This window comes from Homalodisca vitripennis, chromosome 5, assembly GCF_021130785.1.
Source record: "Homalodisca vitripennis isolate AUS2020 chromosome 5, UT_GWSS_2.1, whole genome shotgun sequence".
Taxonomy (NCBI): Eukaryota; Metazoa; Arthropoda; class Insecta; order Hemiptera; family Cicadellidae; genus Homalodisca; species Homalodisca vitripennis.
In genome coordinates this window covers 79,552,165-79,567,978 of record NC_060211.1, presented here as the reverse complement: position 1 = coordinate 79,567,978, position 15,814 = coordinate 79,552,165, and positions in this window count along the sequence as shown.

The window sequence follows — 15,814 nt, the reverse complement described above, 5'->3', positions numbered from 1 at the left end:
GTTAAATTCACATCTAAGTTCAATAGTTTTGGTTTTGGTACATATGTTTTAAAAATATTTTATGTTGCTTTTCCAGGAACACCATTAATACAGATGAAGCAAATAAACTTACGTAAATTTGAAGTCATAAATTTTAATTCTTTGGCAACTTTCACATGATTCATTTGGGGTTTTAATTATTACATATTATTCCTTTTTTAACTGATGGATTAATATGTAGCTTCACTATTTTAAACAAAAGTTTTTCTGATTCAGTAAACCCTTATTTATTAAATACTCTGTTATTGTTCTACTAAGAATATTTCTATGTCAAACTTAATTTTATAATGCGTAAGGCACAAGTATTTTGGATATTAAAGAACATTATAACTGAGCAACTATTACTAAAAGACTTAATATTCATTTGCATCCAGTATACATTTAAGTTCAATGGAAAAAAATATATTAAGTTTTCAGATTTGTAATCATAAGCCAAATCACAACTGTTAGACGTTTTTCAAACCGAATTTTTAATTATGACCAAATCACTTGATTATTTACGGAATGTGAGTTTGAAATATATTTTCACTTAAAAAAGGTCAATTGCTATGACAAATTTTATATTTTAACATAAACACAATAGATACATGGTAGTTAAGACTGGGTCATTCTTTGACCTATCGGATTCTTAATAGAACAACTTTTGGGCAGTATCCTAGAATTTTTATCAATTTTCAAAAATAACTGCCATAAATCTTGATTCATTATGAGTTCATGTCCACAGTATTATTTGAACAGTTTCCAATGAAGTGCTGTGAGTCAGATTTTAAAGTGGTTGAACAAAGGTATCCATTTGGTGAGACTCGAGACGAAGTTTTGAATTTAGAAATGTCTTAGTACTTCTTTTTATAAGACCACTGAAAGTTTGAATTATAAGTTGACATTCTACATGCTTTTTTCATTTTGAAATTACTCTTTAGCTAAATTTCTCATTAGTTTTAAACCGTAACATTCTTTATAGTAGTTAGTATGATAAATAACTTACGTTAACTACAATCAAGGCAACATCATAACATCAAAAATTGGAAGAACTTAAAATGTGTCATTGTTACTAAGAATTTAGCCATCATCCTAAGTTTAATACAAAGTTACAGAAATTCAACATTACTCGAGTTGGAATTCAAAACAATTTTTTTTTCATGTCGACATCATGATTCATGCATACAATTTGTCTCATAAGCATTTCAATTGTGAAAATATCAGTTTATTCATAGTGTTATTGTATTCAGTTAAACTGACAGATAATTTTAATTCTTAATTCATTTATATACGTCAAATTTAGATACATATTACATGTAGCTTAAAAAATATATTAAATTCTTAAAAATTTGTAAGTAATTAAGTTATTTATATAAAGAGAACATTTATTCATAGCTTCAAATGACAGTATAGTTTACCTTAGTTAGTATGATAATATGCTGTTATATGGATTCTTGAGATATTGTCGACATAGCCCTAATCCAAATCTGTTGATCTAGATTTAAAACAGATCAATGTATGGAATAAATATTTTCTTTTTTGCAAACTTTCATTGCATAACTTTGGTTAGGTTTTGCATATGACGTTTCGAGACACTTGGCATACAAATGTAGTAGTGTACTAACTAAATTAGTCATTATTAGAGTACAAGTAATCTCAAACTAGCTAGTTTTTTGAAGATTGCCTTACATTTCTTAAAAAGAAACTATGAGTTTTGTCATACCAGGATTTGCGTTTAATCAAAATTAATAGACTTGGAAATTCTTATCATTTGGTCCATGATGAATATTTTAAATGAATTATCTGGACTATTTTAACTACTAATTGTACTTTGACAGATAATATTGCTTAGCTTCAATAGAAAAAAATATATTTAGTTTTCAAACTTAGCTATGTATAAGATCCGCTTAAAAGAACTTTGTATTTTTAACTTTTCCTTTGTACTTTCTGTATTTACTCAATAAATCTTATTGATAATCTTTCCAAACATTGTCACTTGACATACAACAAATCTGTTTTTCAGATACTGTGTACATCTGGTCATAGCTTAACACTGTCGTTTGTTTCATCAAAAGTTCTTTACGATAGAAAAGTTTATGTAGATGAATTTCTTGCTACAGAAAGTGAATAAACTGCTCTCAATATGTTTCATTGCTCTAACTGACTCATACAGATTAAAATCAACTTTGGTTTCAAGAAGATAATGGAAAATTTATGCCACATAAGAAAATGCTTAAATAATTCCAAATCGTATTATTCACTTGGGTTAGTGCTTTCATTATGCATGAATAATAGTTATTCTAGCAAATGTAGATCAGAAATTGACGTATTTTAAAAAAACATTATATGTATCTTGCTCTCAAACACAATTCAGGTGTTCTCATCGAGCAACTCAAAATTATTCAATTTGGACGTTTCCCAAGCATACATTATTTTTTGTAAATTCATTTTGATTTCTGATAATAATGGGTCTTGCAAATCCTCCAATAATGCCGTTATAGGATTTAAACAATATCAAAAAGAATTTGTTTAGGATTTTTAGTGGCAAATAATTTTTAGCAAAAACGTAGTAATATGTAAATAAAGGATTTCACACAAAGATATTTGGTTATTTTGTTCTAAAATGTAAATAGAGATTTGGAAAGGTGTTTTTGAAATTTTCAATTATTATGTGATTATACCAATCTTTTAAATATCTCACTGATATTTGTATGCAAAAATGACCAATCTTGCTTATTAGGAACTTTAAAAAATCAGTTGTGTAATTTATTGAACTATGACATGTGAAGTGTATTTTTAAACTAATGATGAGACGCTTTGAATTAAGACCCAACCCAAAAAATTTTAAAAATAATGATTTTAATATTAAGCCCATTAAAAATAATATCATTTGTTTTTGTACAATAAATCTTTAAAATAACTTTTTACATTAATTGTCTATTCAATGGTTTAACTGAGTACAAATAGTTTTATATTTATCAATGTATAAAAAGAGTGTCAATGTGCAAGTAATAATTCCACAGAACTTCTTTGTTAGATTAATAAAAAATTCTGTCCAATTTTTATAGTCTTTAAATTTAAAAATTTGACACCGTAAACTACAATGACTATAAGTCTAGTTGTTCATGAACAGGATTAACCATTATAAATTAACATTGAATTATTAAATTTTCACTTAAATATCAAATGTTAAAAAACTTTTTATTTAATCATTATGTGAGATGGAATATCTGTATTATAAAAAGTAAATATTAAATGTTTTGAAAAATTGTAGACTAGTAAAAAAATTGATATATCATATCAACTAAAATAACGAATCCTAGTAACTACTCATGAAGAGTTATAAATGCTCAATGCAAACCCATGTTTTCGACAGTTCAATCCAAGTTTTCAGTTCATATTTTCTATGATCTGTTTAATTTATGCCTCAGTTTATGTTTCTTGATTTATCTGGTCTTTACCAAAGTAAATTGAATCAGATCTGGGTGTTCACACCTTTCTAATTAAGTAGCTATTCTCTTAGATTAATCAGAATTTCAAGGGATCTCAACAATATTGTAATTTCATTTTGATCATAAATAATTTAAGTGTAAAACTATTGGTCTGGATTCAAAAAAATGGCTTACATTTTGTCACTATACCAAACATCTTTGTTTCCACTTCGTCATTTTATTTCATTTGACGTAATTGATTCCTAGTGTAAACAAGAATTTAGGTAATTTGATATGTATGTTATTTTTGGCCAAACACTTTTGAAGGAGTACTTTAGTTCTTATATGAATCCATAGTGCTTATATGGAAAATCTAAACATCTTGTTATCCTATAAGACTATTTACTGAATTATGTAGTAAAGTGCAATTGCAATCCAGGTTGAGTCTCTTGGTCATGAATATGTTACACTAACTAAATCTTTCGAAAATTGGGAGTTAAATCTGTTAACTTGGCATATAAAGTGCTGTAATGAAATCCTAAACATTACAGATCCCCATTAGATGATATGAATTACAATTTTCTTTAATTAATTATTACTCAACTTAAAACAACTAACGATATACAATTAGTAAAGACTTTTCCAATTTCAGAGAAGTATTTAGTAACATGCACAGTTATTGCAACTACTGACTGTTTTCATACATGATTTAAACAAATAATACTTAAAAGCCAATTTTTACATGGATTTGTATTAAAATCAACTAACATGAAGAATTATTAAAATAATTTGATACATTTAAATCATTAGTGAATAAACTTAAATTAAAATATTTTAGACTTTCAATGATACAACACAACCAGGGTGATTAGTTTTTTAGATTGTGGGGTAATTCATCTGTAAATTTCATAGTATTTTTATAAGCGTCATCATGTTTGTAAAAATATCTTCCAACAGTTGTGCAGAGTAAAAACCAAACCCATTTTTTGGACCTAACATAAGCGAAGAATTACTTTTTATAAAATAGTGAAGAAATACTTACATGAGAAATCAACATACCTTTCAGAAAATTTCAAACCACCTAAAAAACTACTATTTGAGATTAAAAAATCCAAATTCTTGAGAAAATAAGTTAGAAAATACCAGGGGCGTTGTGCTCACGAATATTAGTATCTAGTAAGATATCACATTTATTTGCAATTTAATCCACAGCATTATCTACATCACACACTACAAAAAGTTTAGATTGTGCCAATAACGATATGTAAGCAATATACACTGTATGTGGCCTAAATACATCTCCCTACCAAAAATTACTTAAAGTACATAGAATGAAATTCAACCTATCATGAAATAGCACTAGGTGTACTGGAAAATTACCACTTAATCACTGATTCTTGATTGACATAATAGTTTCCGTTATTAACAGCGGACCAATAACTGGATCAGTTCTTTATGACAGATTGAATATAGTTTTATCAAAAATATAAATCGGCAAATATTTAATATTGCTAGAAGGAAATTTTACACATTTATCATAAAAATTTACATTCAAATTTATGCTAGTGACACAGGCAAAACCTGCAACTCATTGTTCCACTGAATGGAGTTTATGGTATTAAATATATTAACTTAAACTCCCGCGTATTACAAATATCTATGAAATTATAGCGTAAATATGAAAATTTAAGGAATATTAAATGAAAACACCAAATAAGGATTATTTAAGATCAAGTTCCTCAGAACACTAATATGCAATTCTTCTACAATTTATGAAATGAAACAAATATATAATGTCAAAGAAGGAATAATGATCTAAACTCAGTCAAATTTTCAAGGAAAAACGTGGCTATTGGTAGTAAAATAAGTCTTTAGCAGCTCTGATAATTGCCTATAGAGACTGCCAAACTGCAAGTTCTCAGGATGACCACAAATAAGTATTGAAGGTAGGTGAACCTATTATTGTTGGCAAAGTATTTACAATGTATGTGCTACACAAATGGTAATATTAAAAAGACAATTTTAGATGGATAGGATTTCTTTGACATTGGCATTCCAATGGTTATTGTTTTTGATAATGGATGTCAGTTTATGTCCCAGAAGTTGAAGAATTTCCTTCAAGACAACGCCATAATGCATAAAACAAAGGCACCCTTTCAAAATCAACAGCCTTCTTTCACAGCTCAGGAGAACACCAAATAACAGAGCTGTTCTTTTCAAGCTGTTTTTCCTGAGAATACTTTGGACACATTTTGGACCTGCTGGTAGGTGAAAGTAAATTGAAGACCAATACACTTTATCGGACAATAAAGGTTGGCAACCTAGTACAAACCAGGGACTATTGGGAGACGTGGAGTTTTGGACGAGTGCTAAAAAGAGAAGGTCATCTCCACTACGCTTAATGGATGACGACCAAATATTGGTCAGTTTCTCTACCTTGCAGTTTCAATGGGAATGTCGATAGTATTCTTTTTATAAACAGCTGTTATTGATTGTTGACCAGAAATTTTATTGATTGTTATGTTTATGTTGTGAGTTGAGCTAGTGTATAAACAAGTCATGTTTACAATTTTTTATATAGTAGTAATACAGGAAAATCTTTAGATAACTTCACAGAACGTGACCTTCAGAGCCCAAAACCACCTCCTTTTCAAAGTTTATATATATTTATTATATAATATAATATATTGACTACTCAATTTTTAAAACTGTGTAACATGTAAATTAATTAGTTATCTTTCTCTATTCATGAATAGTTATAACTATTAGCTTTTAATCATATGTTCTTATATTTTTGTTTATTTATATTAAATTTGTTGCAAGTTTTTTGTTAAAATAATTTTTTATAGGGGCAAGAGCTTAAATAATAAAGGACTGTGTAAACAAAGAAGTCTACTTCATATTTAATGTATATATCTATGGTATTATATAAAGCGGCTTGTGGAAATGATAGATTTTCAAAATAAAAGTCAGAAAAAGTATAAACTTGGTTCAATAGCCAGCACGGTAAGCTGTTTTGTTCCTATATAGCGATCTTTTAAAAATTCACAACTCTGTTCACGACCTAGAGAAACAATTTAAAGTGATCTGGAATACTTATAACATTTTCTAAACTTTTTGTGATAAGCAATTTTGTTGTATACGATTACCTGTAAATACCATAAGAAATAGATTATTAGTATTTCAGCTGTCACAAAATCTAACTACTTCTTCTGATTGAGTAAAAAGGACTACATGAGTGTGTTTTAATTTAAGAAAATTACAAGTTTTTAAGCAAATTTTCCCTTAAGAAAATTAATGTTTTATAAATAAAAACCTTCAGTCCCTCTAATCATCTGTCAATGCATACTATAACAAATTCATTTACTATATTCAACTGCTTATCTTTGGGCCTGATTATAAGATACTATCTAAGATAACTTAAAAATGACATGTACCTTGATTGTCTAAAAATTTCCATTGGGTGTATTAGTTAAGAAGTTAATGCTATTTTAATAAGTAGACATTACTATATAAATTAAGGAATTTTTGAATTTGTTGGTCATATCATATTATGTGATGACAATAAACATATTCTTGTGCAATAGAAATGTTCATTTCTCTATTTCGAAGTCCTCTAAGCACTAGTATAAAAAGTGGCCAAGCAATATTTGATCAAAACACTTTAATTTTTGTAAAGTCCATCATTAACAATGAATAATTTGAAAGATTATGGACATATGCCTTTATTGTGTATTAACAAAAATTAAAACATTTCAAGAAATCGTATTTTTTGGGGAGGTCAAGGGGATAGGTTAACTTAGTTTGAGTGATCCTCAGTGGACTGTGTAAGTAGCTCCCCAGGGGTTTCACTGCCTCTAGTGTCACTCAAGACCAATAGGGAGATCGGAGTTCAGCTGATGGTTGGCTCAGATCAACGCTTGTTAAGTGTCCTGCGAGAGGTAGCCCTGCTTTCTCTGAACCCTATGATCTAGGCTAGTGTCCTGAAAGTGCGTTCTGCGACTGGCGGTTGTCCTCTGCACCTAACAGTAATGTTGCCAGTTTAGGAGTAGCCAGTCTTCACTGATCTGTCCGGAATCATACACATTCATTTGTATACATAGTGTGTTCAAAAAGTATTGTGAATTTTGTGTATTTTCAAAAATTATTTATTTATTCGTGAATATCTATTTTGTCCCCTTCAAAGTAATCCCCCTGGGATATTATACACTTGTGCCAACGTTTTTTCCAATCTTCTAAGCACTTCAAAAAATCATTTTTTTTGTATCTTGTTCAGCTCCTCCTTCGATGCCATCTCTATCTCGTCAATCGTGGCGTAGTGTCGTCCTTTCATGGGCCTCTTCAGTTTCGGGAACAAGAAAAAGTCACAGGGGGCCAGATCTGGGGAATATGGTGGCTGCGGTATCGTTTTTGGCCAAGAAGTCACGTATAAGCAGCGATGTGTGAGCAGGGGCGTTATCGTGGTACAAAAGCCAATTTTTGTTTTACCACAAATTCAGGCGTTTCTGGCGGATTGCTTTGCGCAAATTGTGCATAACTTGCAGGTAATATTCCTTATTCACCGTTCTACCTTGTGGCAAGAACTCATGATGCACCACGCCCCTGCAATCGAAGAAAACTGTAAGCAAAACTTTCACATTCGACCGAACTTGGTGTGCTTTTTTCGGTCTTGGTTCGTGCGGCAGCTTCCATTGAGATGATTGAGCTTTGGTTTCCACGTCATAACCATAAACCCATCACCCCGTCACCAGTTATGACCCTCTGAAGCAAATTCGGGTCGTCGCGAATAGATTCCAACATCTCATTAGCAATGTTCATGCGATGCTGTTTTTGATCATAATTGAGCAATTTTGGTACGAATTTTTTAACCAGTTTTTAAACCATTGGAGATAGATACAAACTTTAAATGTAGAAAATGTTTATTTTTTAAAGACCTTTCTAATGATGTACAACACAACCTAGGTTGCTATTTGAGTTTTTTTAGATTGGGGCTGTTAAGTATTTCAAAATTCTATGTATTTTTAAAATGTGTAAATTTTGGGGCATTTGATGATATTTTTCGATAAGCCGTCTCATCATTAGTTTTGAATAAAAATATCGTCTCTCAACATTTGTGCAGGTAGTTGCAATAAATTTACCCACAAACCCCTGATTTTTTAACGTTTTGGTGTACCCTGTACATAAGCGGCAAGATAGGTTCAAACTTTTTGCATAAAAATAATCAGTGAAGAAATACCTTTAAAATGAGGTATAACTCAACATACCTTTACATTTGAAAATTTTCCAAAAACCACCCCTACCCCCCAAAAACTACCCTTTTGGGGAGTTTTAGAGATTTCAAAATAATTTCTCCAAATTCTTTGGGGTGGAAATACGGGGGTTTAAGTTGTTACGAATAATCTACCTCGTTTGGTTTGGCCGCTATACGTACTGTACGGGTGGTCTGCCTCACCCTGTATATATATGTATGTCCGTAGTCTAATGATATCGGACATATATATATTTGCAAATTTGCTATCATTTCCTAATTATAGCAAATGTGGGTAATGCTCCTACATATCACACACTGACAAGAAGGGAGGTTATAGATGTGACCATGATAACGGAGGGTATGGTTAATCAGATATACAGCTGGTATGTGTCTTGACTAGCATTCTCTCTCTGACCTAAAATCACCTTGAACTTGAAAAAGTACAGTATAGGAATAGCAGAAATACAGACTGGGTGCTATTCAATGGAAACCTAAGTGCACTATTGGAATCTGATGGTAGCAACTGGAAACAAATCAAATTTATAATATATTCCATCTTGACGAATCCACTGACTTCTACGATTGTAGGTTTACATGATATCAGTTGTCCCGTTATTAACAGGCGGAGAGCCAAAGTAACCTGGTGGAGCTCTGAAGCAGTCTCTTTGAAGAAGAGAATTGAATCATAGTTTTATTTCCAAAAAATATTTACATGCGTGCAAATTTACTATTAAATTTATATTGTCTTGTTACTATACTAGTTAAATGTTTACATAACAACATTATACATAAAAATATTATACACATCAAATTTAAAGTGGCCTAGGAAATGAGCCTACATGGGCGGAAAAGCCTGTGCGTAGGCTCGAGTTGCTTCCCTGGAGATTTTGGACGAATTTAATCTGGTGATTAATTATCATATTATAACATTAATACACACGCGCGCGCGTATGTACATAATACGGTATTGAAATTTATCAGCGTAAATACTGCAAATAGTTTAAAGGAAATATTTAAAGAGAAGAAAAACAAAATTAAGGAGTGGTGTATTTTAAGGATCAAAAAGTCTACCTGCAGAACAACCTAACACATTACTAGCAGATTTCTTTACAAACTGTTATGAAATAAAACAAATAAATGTATAAAATAGGAAAAGTCCATCTAAAGGCATCAGTGCTGTTGAAGGGGCATCAAGAGGGGGGAGGCAGGGTGAAAAGTCAGGTCCTTCTGTAGTCAGCTGTGATAATTGCCTCGACCTCCTCCGCGCTGATAAGATACAGCCATTCATTCGTGCGTTTCTTACATATAAGTATTGAAGGTGAGGTGAATATTTGGTTGTCTGGAAAGTATTTACAGATATTTCTATACACAAGATGGGATATATAAAGAGAATTTGTAGATGAGAAGGATTTACTGATTCGCATTGATGCGACTCCATTATTCCATGAATATCGGTGTTATGAGAATGTGAAGTTGTAGAGAAAATTGTATAGAAATGTTTATAAATGTGAACAAGAAGTGTTTTAATGAAGATTTTTCGAATTGATAGAATGGCAGTTTCTTGATATAAAGTGTCTGTTGGGTATCTCCTAGATTTTTTGAAACCGGATTTTAAGATTGCCTTCTGAACCACTTGCAGTGGCTGTAAAAGAGTTTTATACGCTCCACCCCAGGCTATTATTCCAAACGAGAACAGCGATTGGGCATAGGCAAAGTAAGCAAGTTTGATTTCTTTATCATTTAAAATTTCACTTAAATGTTTAAACGCAAATATATATTTCCTTGCTCTCTTTTTTACATATTCAACATGTGCAGACCATTTTAAACGCTTGTCAAAGAAGACACCCATATATTTATAAGACGATACATTTTCAATAGTTTCACACGAACAAAGTTCATTGGTGTTTATACCTAACCTGGAGAGGTATAGTCTGGATTGGCCTAAGTCCTTTAGATCGATATGTCTGTTCTCCTTTCTTCTCAAAACTATAGAGATGATTGCTAGATTTGTTTGGGATGAATCTCTTTTGGAACTCCTTCTTCATCCAAAACAATATGTTTAGACTCCAGGATAACATGTGACTCTCACACCTGAATTAATTGGTATGCTGTATTGAGAAGGCATTAGCAGTTAAAGAACTAGCTATAGGTATCTTTCTGGATATCAAAGGGTCTTTTGAGCACAGGTGTTTGTTAATGCAGTCTTAAGACATGGAATTGATGGGAAAATATGTGTCTGGACAAGGGCTCACAGATAGGGTGGTTACTATCACTCTTGTAGGAGTGACAGCAAGGTCTATGAAGAGTTGTCCCCAGGGTGGCATCCTTTCTCCCTTTCTGTGGAACCTGCTTGCGTTTTTGAACAGTAGTGGCAACTTCTTGCAGGGATATGGAGATGACATTATAATTCTTGTGAGAGGAAAATTTAACACAACAGTAATGGAACTGACAATGCTGCTCTGAACATGCTAGTGATATGATTGACCTTAGTGTCAACCCTTCCAAGGCTGCGGCGGGCGCCTTTAAATAAAAGGCGTCAGTTGGAAGGTTTTGGTCTATTCTTATTGAAAGGCACTTCCATTGAGTTAAAGTTAAGTTCCTGGATGTTACCCTTGATAGGGGTCTGAACTCTAGGGGAGATTCCACCTAGAAAGGGTTACCACTAGAGGAAATGGTCTTTGATGCAATGCAGATGAGTCTTGGGGGGGGATTTGAACCAATGCTTCTGTGTTGGTTTTATGCAGTAATGTTTGGGGATATCATCTAGTGGCGAAAAACAGAGGTCAGGATGGAGGTAGTTAGTCTGGCTAGTATCCAAAGAATAGCTTGCCTTGTTATAACTTGAGCCTTTCCAAGTGTATTAGGTGCAGCTAAACTGGCCTCAACGTGCCCCCTTGGGGCTTTAGTCAGCATCAGGCTGCAACAGTGGGCACTGCAAACTTATCCTGATTCAAGGAGATGATTTTACATTATCTCTGATCAGATGCCTCAAAGATTTTCCTTCAACAAATCCTTTAGGGTTGTGAGGCTTGGTTGGAGGGAAACCTCTTCCACAAGCTGAGCTTGAATGGTTTATGGATGGCTCTAAAATAATGTAGAGAGCTAGTGGTCCTTATGGGTTCTTATATCATAGTTTTTCAGGCAGAAGTAACAGCCATTATCGAATGTACTTGTCAGAATCTTCATCTACGGTACAAAAGTAAGACAATTAGCATTTTCACGGTTAGCCAGGCAGCATTGAAGGCGTTGGACTCTTGTATGTTCAATTCCAAACTTGGCTAGGATTTTTTCAAGTCATTTGTTCCCTTTGCAGAATCAACAATGTACCTTTTTGTTGGGTTCTTCGACATTTAGGGGTCTCTGGGAACAAAAGGGTTGATGCCTTGGCCAACTTGAGCTCAGCATCCTCTGCGGCTGTTTCAATGTGGGTTCACAAGAGAAGGTGGAAACTACATCCAGGTATGAAGATAAATAGATTGGTCCTGCAGTCGTCTTCCCCCAGGGTGGTCTGATCTTCTCTCCTTAGGTAAATTGGTGACTTTTCAGGTTATGGGTCTAATTATGGGACATCTTCATAGAGATATTCCGGAAAGATCCTCTCTGTAGATTGTGTGACAAGCAGGAGGAAACTGCTGAACACCTGCTCTTTGATTGTCCTGTAATAGTAAGGGTGCCCTACCCTATCTTTGGAAGTCTAAACAAAGGTGGTGAATTTTCTAAGGAGGACCTGATCAGTTGTTTTCATTGGTTTGTAAAACTGTTGAAACCGTAAATTGGCTGGCTTCATGGTTTACATGGTATACATCTGCGGTACTCAAAAGGCTCTTGAAGCTTAAGTGCATGGCAATAGGCTGCTATTTAGAAGAAGATTGGTATTTAGAGACAAAAATATAACACAAGATTAAGAATGCAAGAAAGTTATACATGAAAGCCAACTCCAAGTGAAGAAGAAAATAACAAACAAAATACTATAACACAACACAAATGCACAACTGTGACACATGAGCAGCACCATACCAGGTAAGTGGCTAAAGCGAATCCAGAACTTCATTTTGAGATGGGAGGGGGAGAAGACATAGACACATCAATTTGTCTGGAGGTTAGAATAAGGTCAAAGGGATCTCTCTTGGGAAAATTAAAAGGAATTTAGCTCTTAACTTGAGACACATTTGGGATTAATAAGAAAAAGAGAATTTTTTGGCCTTTTGAATATTTAGTTATATGTTTTGCTACATAACTGAGAATTTTCAATGCCAAAGCTTAATAGATATTGTTGTGTACGTGTTACGGGGAATCGGAATAAAAGACTGAATTAGTTTACATCATCGACTGTGCTCGGTTAAGGTTGGAGGGTAACTGAGAGAGAGACAAGGGCAGGACACTGGAAGTGGTAGGTGGTGTGATCTGGTGGCGTGATGAGAACAGCCAATGGCATTTATTCAAAACTAATCACCCCATATGACGTCACAGCATCATAGATCATACAGTTGGTCTTTGGCTGTGGCTTTAACTTGCCAGTAACAATTTATAATATGTATAATAATTATTATTATAATTATTATTGTAATTCAATACATTACAGATATCTGAGAAGTAAACTGAAAAACCTGCTCCCTTCTTTAGTGTTTTTTTTTATATTAATGGAAAATAATGGGAGAGATTAAACATACTTTTTACAGAATCACATACATTTGATAAAATCAACTTAGGCGGAGAAATTTACATTAAACTGAAAAAAGAAAGAATAATTAGCCCCTACAAAAACGGATGATAATTACGGCAAGGGAGATTACGAGACAGTGGAAACAGCCTGCTTTGATTTTGATATACCTTTAAAAAATATGTTGCTGGAAATAATTGTTTCCTTAGAAAAGGCAAGTTTTTACATTAAGCTAGGATAAGGGAATTTAAAGTCGAGCACTATGGAAAGAACTCAATATCTCTTTCAAATTGAGATTGAGGAGCACCCTCACTCTTTCCCCATAAGGCAGTCCGCTCTTACCCCTTAATTAGTTGCTCCCGATACACAATACTGTGTCAGTTCTTGGCTGTATTGTAACAAAACACATAGCATATTAAACCAAGCATGATTTTGTAATCAAATTCCAAAGAAAAATATATGTATAGAATGTTTATACTAATAAGTTTAAATAATGGAAGCATTTAAAATACATTTAAACTAGAAAATATTCAAAATTACAATGGACTGAATGTCTTAAGCACTTGACAACAAGGGCACTTTATGCTTTTACATTTTACATTCTTCTTTGATACAAAAATAGTTAAAAACACATTCCCCTAATTGGAATAACGATATAAAAGGTAGTGCAGGTTTTAAGTAGGAATAAATTGTCTGACCGGCTATTAGTACATTATCTATAAATTTAAAGTCAAGAAGAAATAGAAAACTCCATATACTTATCACTTGGTAATGATACATACTTGAAGCAGAATTTAGGGTCATCTTATATAATCAGGTCCAAAGTAAAATGGTGGAAGACAAGGATATGGATTTTTACAGGATGTATATAAAAGATGAAGAGATTCTTAAACAGTAATTTTTTAATGTAATTTTTGTAAACTACGTTTCTTTAAAATTGTTAAAAAACATATCACTCCCTGAAGGTATAAACTCATGCAAAACATTCACTTTTTTGTACAGAAGTACATTAGTTTTAGGTACAATTTGTATATAAAATCAGCCTATTGCAATTACTCTCATGGTAACAATAATAAAAAAAAACAATGTGTATTACAACCGAACATGGCTCCAGAGCCCAAAACCATCCCTGTTCAAAATGTTTCATGTACAATGTGTTTCAAAAGCTTGGAAACGTCTTTTTATTTTTCACACCATTGCAGATATATAAACTTTGCACAGTGTTATAAGGCTGTACTGATTACTTTTTTATGCGATAACCATCACACACATACTTTGGGAGGACGGAAAATTGAGGGCGTCATAGAAATCTTAAAAGTAAGCATGGCTGAAGTGATGCCTCATTTCAAAAAGATCAGATAGTAGAGTAGAATGCTACATACTGCATCTCAAAATGTTCATCGAATCAGTAGTGGCGGCATGTAGAAGAAAACAAGTAACCGACTACTATTGGTGAATTGGCAAGTTTATATATTAGGCCTATATCTTAAATTGTTTAAAAAATAAAAAGGTGTTTCCAAACTTTTCAAACACACTGTATATATTGTGTGTTCCTAATTTTATGCACACTGAAGGGGTTTTGGAAACCATAAGATATACAGCAAAGGTTTTACAATCAGGTGTTTAACCCACGTATTGGTGATGATCTCTGCAGTGACAGTCTATCACTCTCAACAATTGGTGACCGTTGCTGCAGGGACGGTCAAATACCGCTGCGAAAAGGCCACTTTATAAAGTAATTGTAACGTTCAATAGCGGATAAATAAATATATCGATTAGTATGAAGTTCGGTACTTTTCAATCATTGATACAAGTCAGGGAGAAAAAGAATATTGTATTTAATTTTTATTCTTGTAATTTCTTTGCTGCTGTTTATGTATAGGTTAGTTTGTTTGCTTATGTTTCTTGTGCAAGTATGTAATATTATTTGACGTACTGTTTAGTCAAGTGGTATAAACATGTTATGAAAAGTATTTCTCTTTCACAGGAGTGATATAGTGAAACATATAATTAATGTTTTGTTTTAAAATAACCCAAGTTTTGTAATCTATGTATGCCTAGGTTAGGAGTGTCAAATTTGTATTTTAGCAAGTTTTATTTATTTATATGTTGAATTTTACCAACATTATATGCATTTGAAATTGATTGGAACTATGTACATCAATCTAGTGATATAAGGGAGTTGTTAGAAAGTGAACCAGTACCATGACAGCGGTTGTGATTAGGCCTAGTGTAAGATCTTAAGTGCCCCAACCGAAACTAGGTTTATTATTGTAAAATTTGTAAATACATTTTTATAATAATTAGGGATATGTGTTCACAATACACATGTGTTTTATATCACTTCCCAAAAGGAGTTATTGGCTGAGCATTGGTGGTGGGGCTGGAACAGTTCTGTCTGTCTGTCTTTGTGATATCTCAAAAACTAGCAGACCTTTTAGACTTGAAATTTTG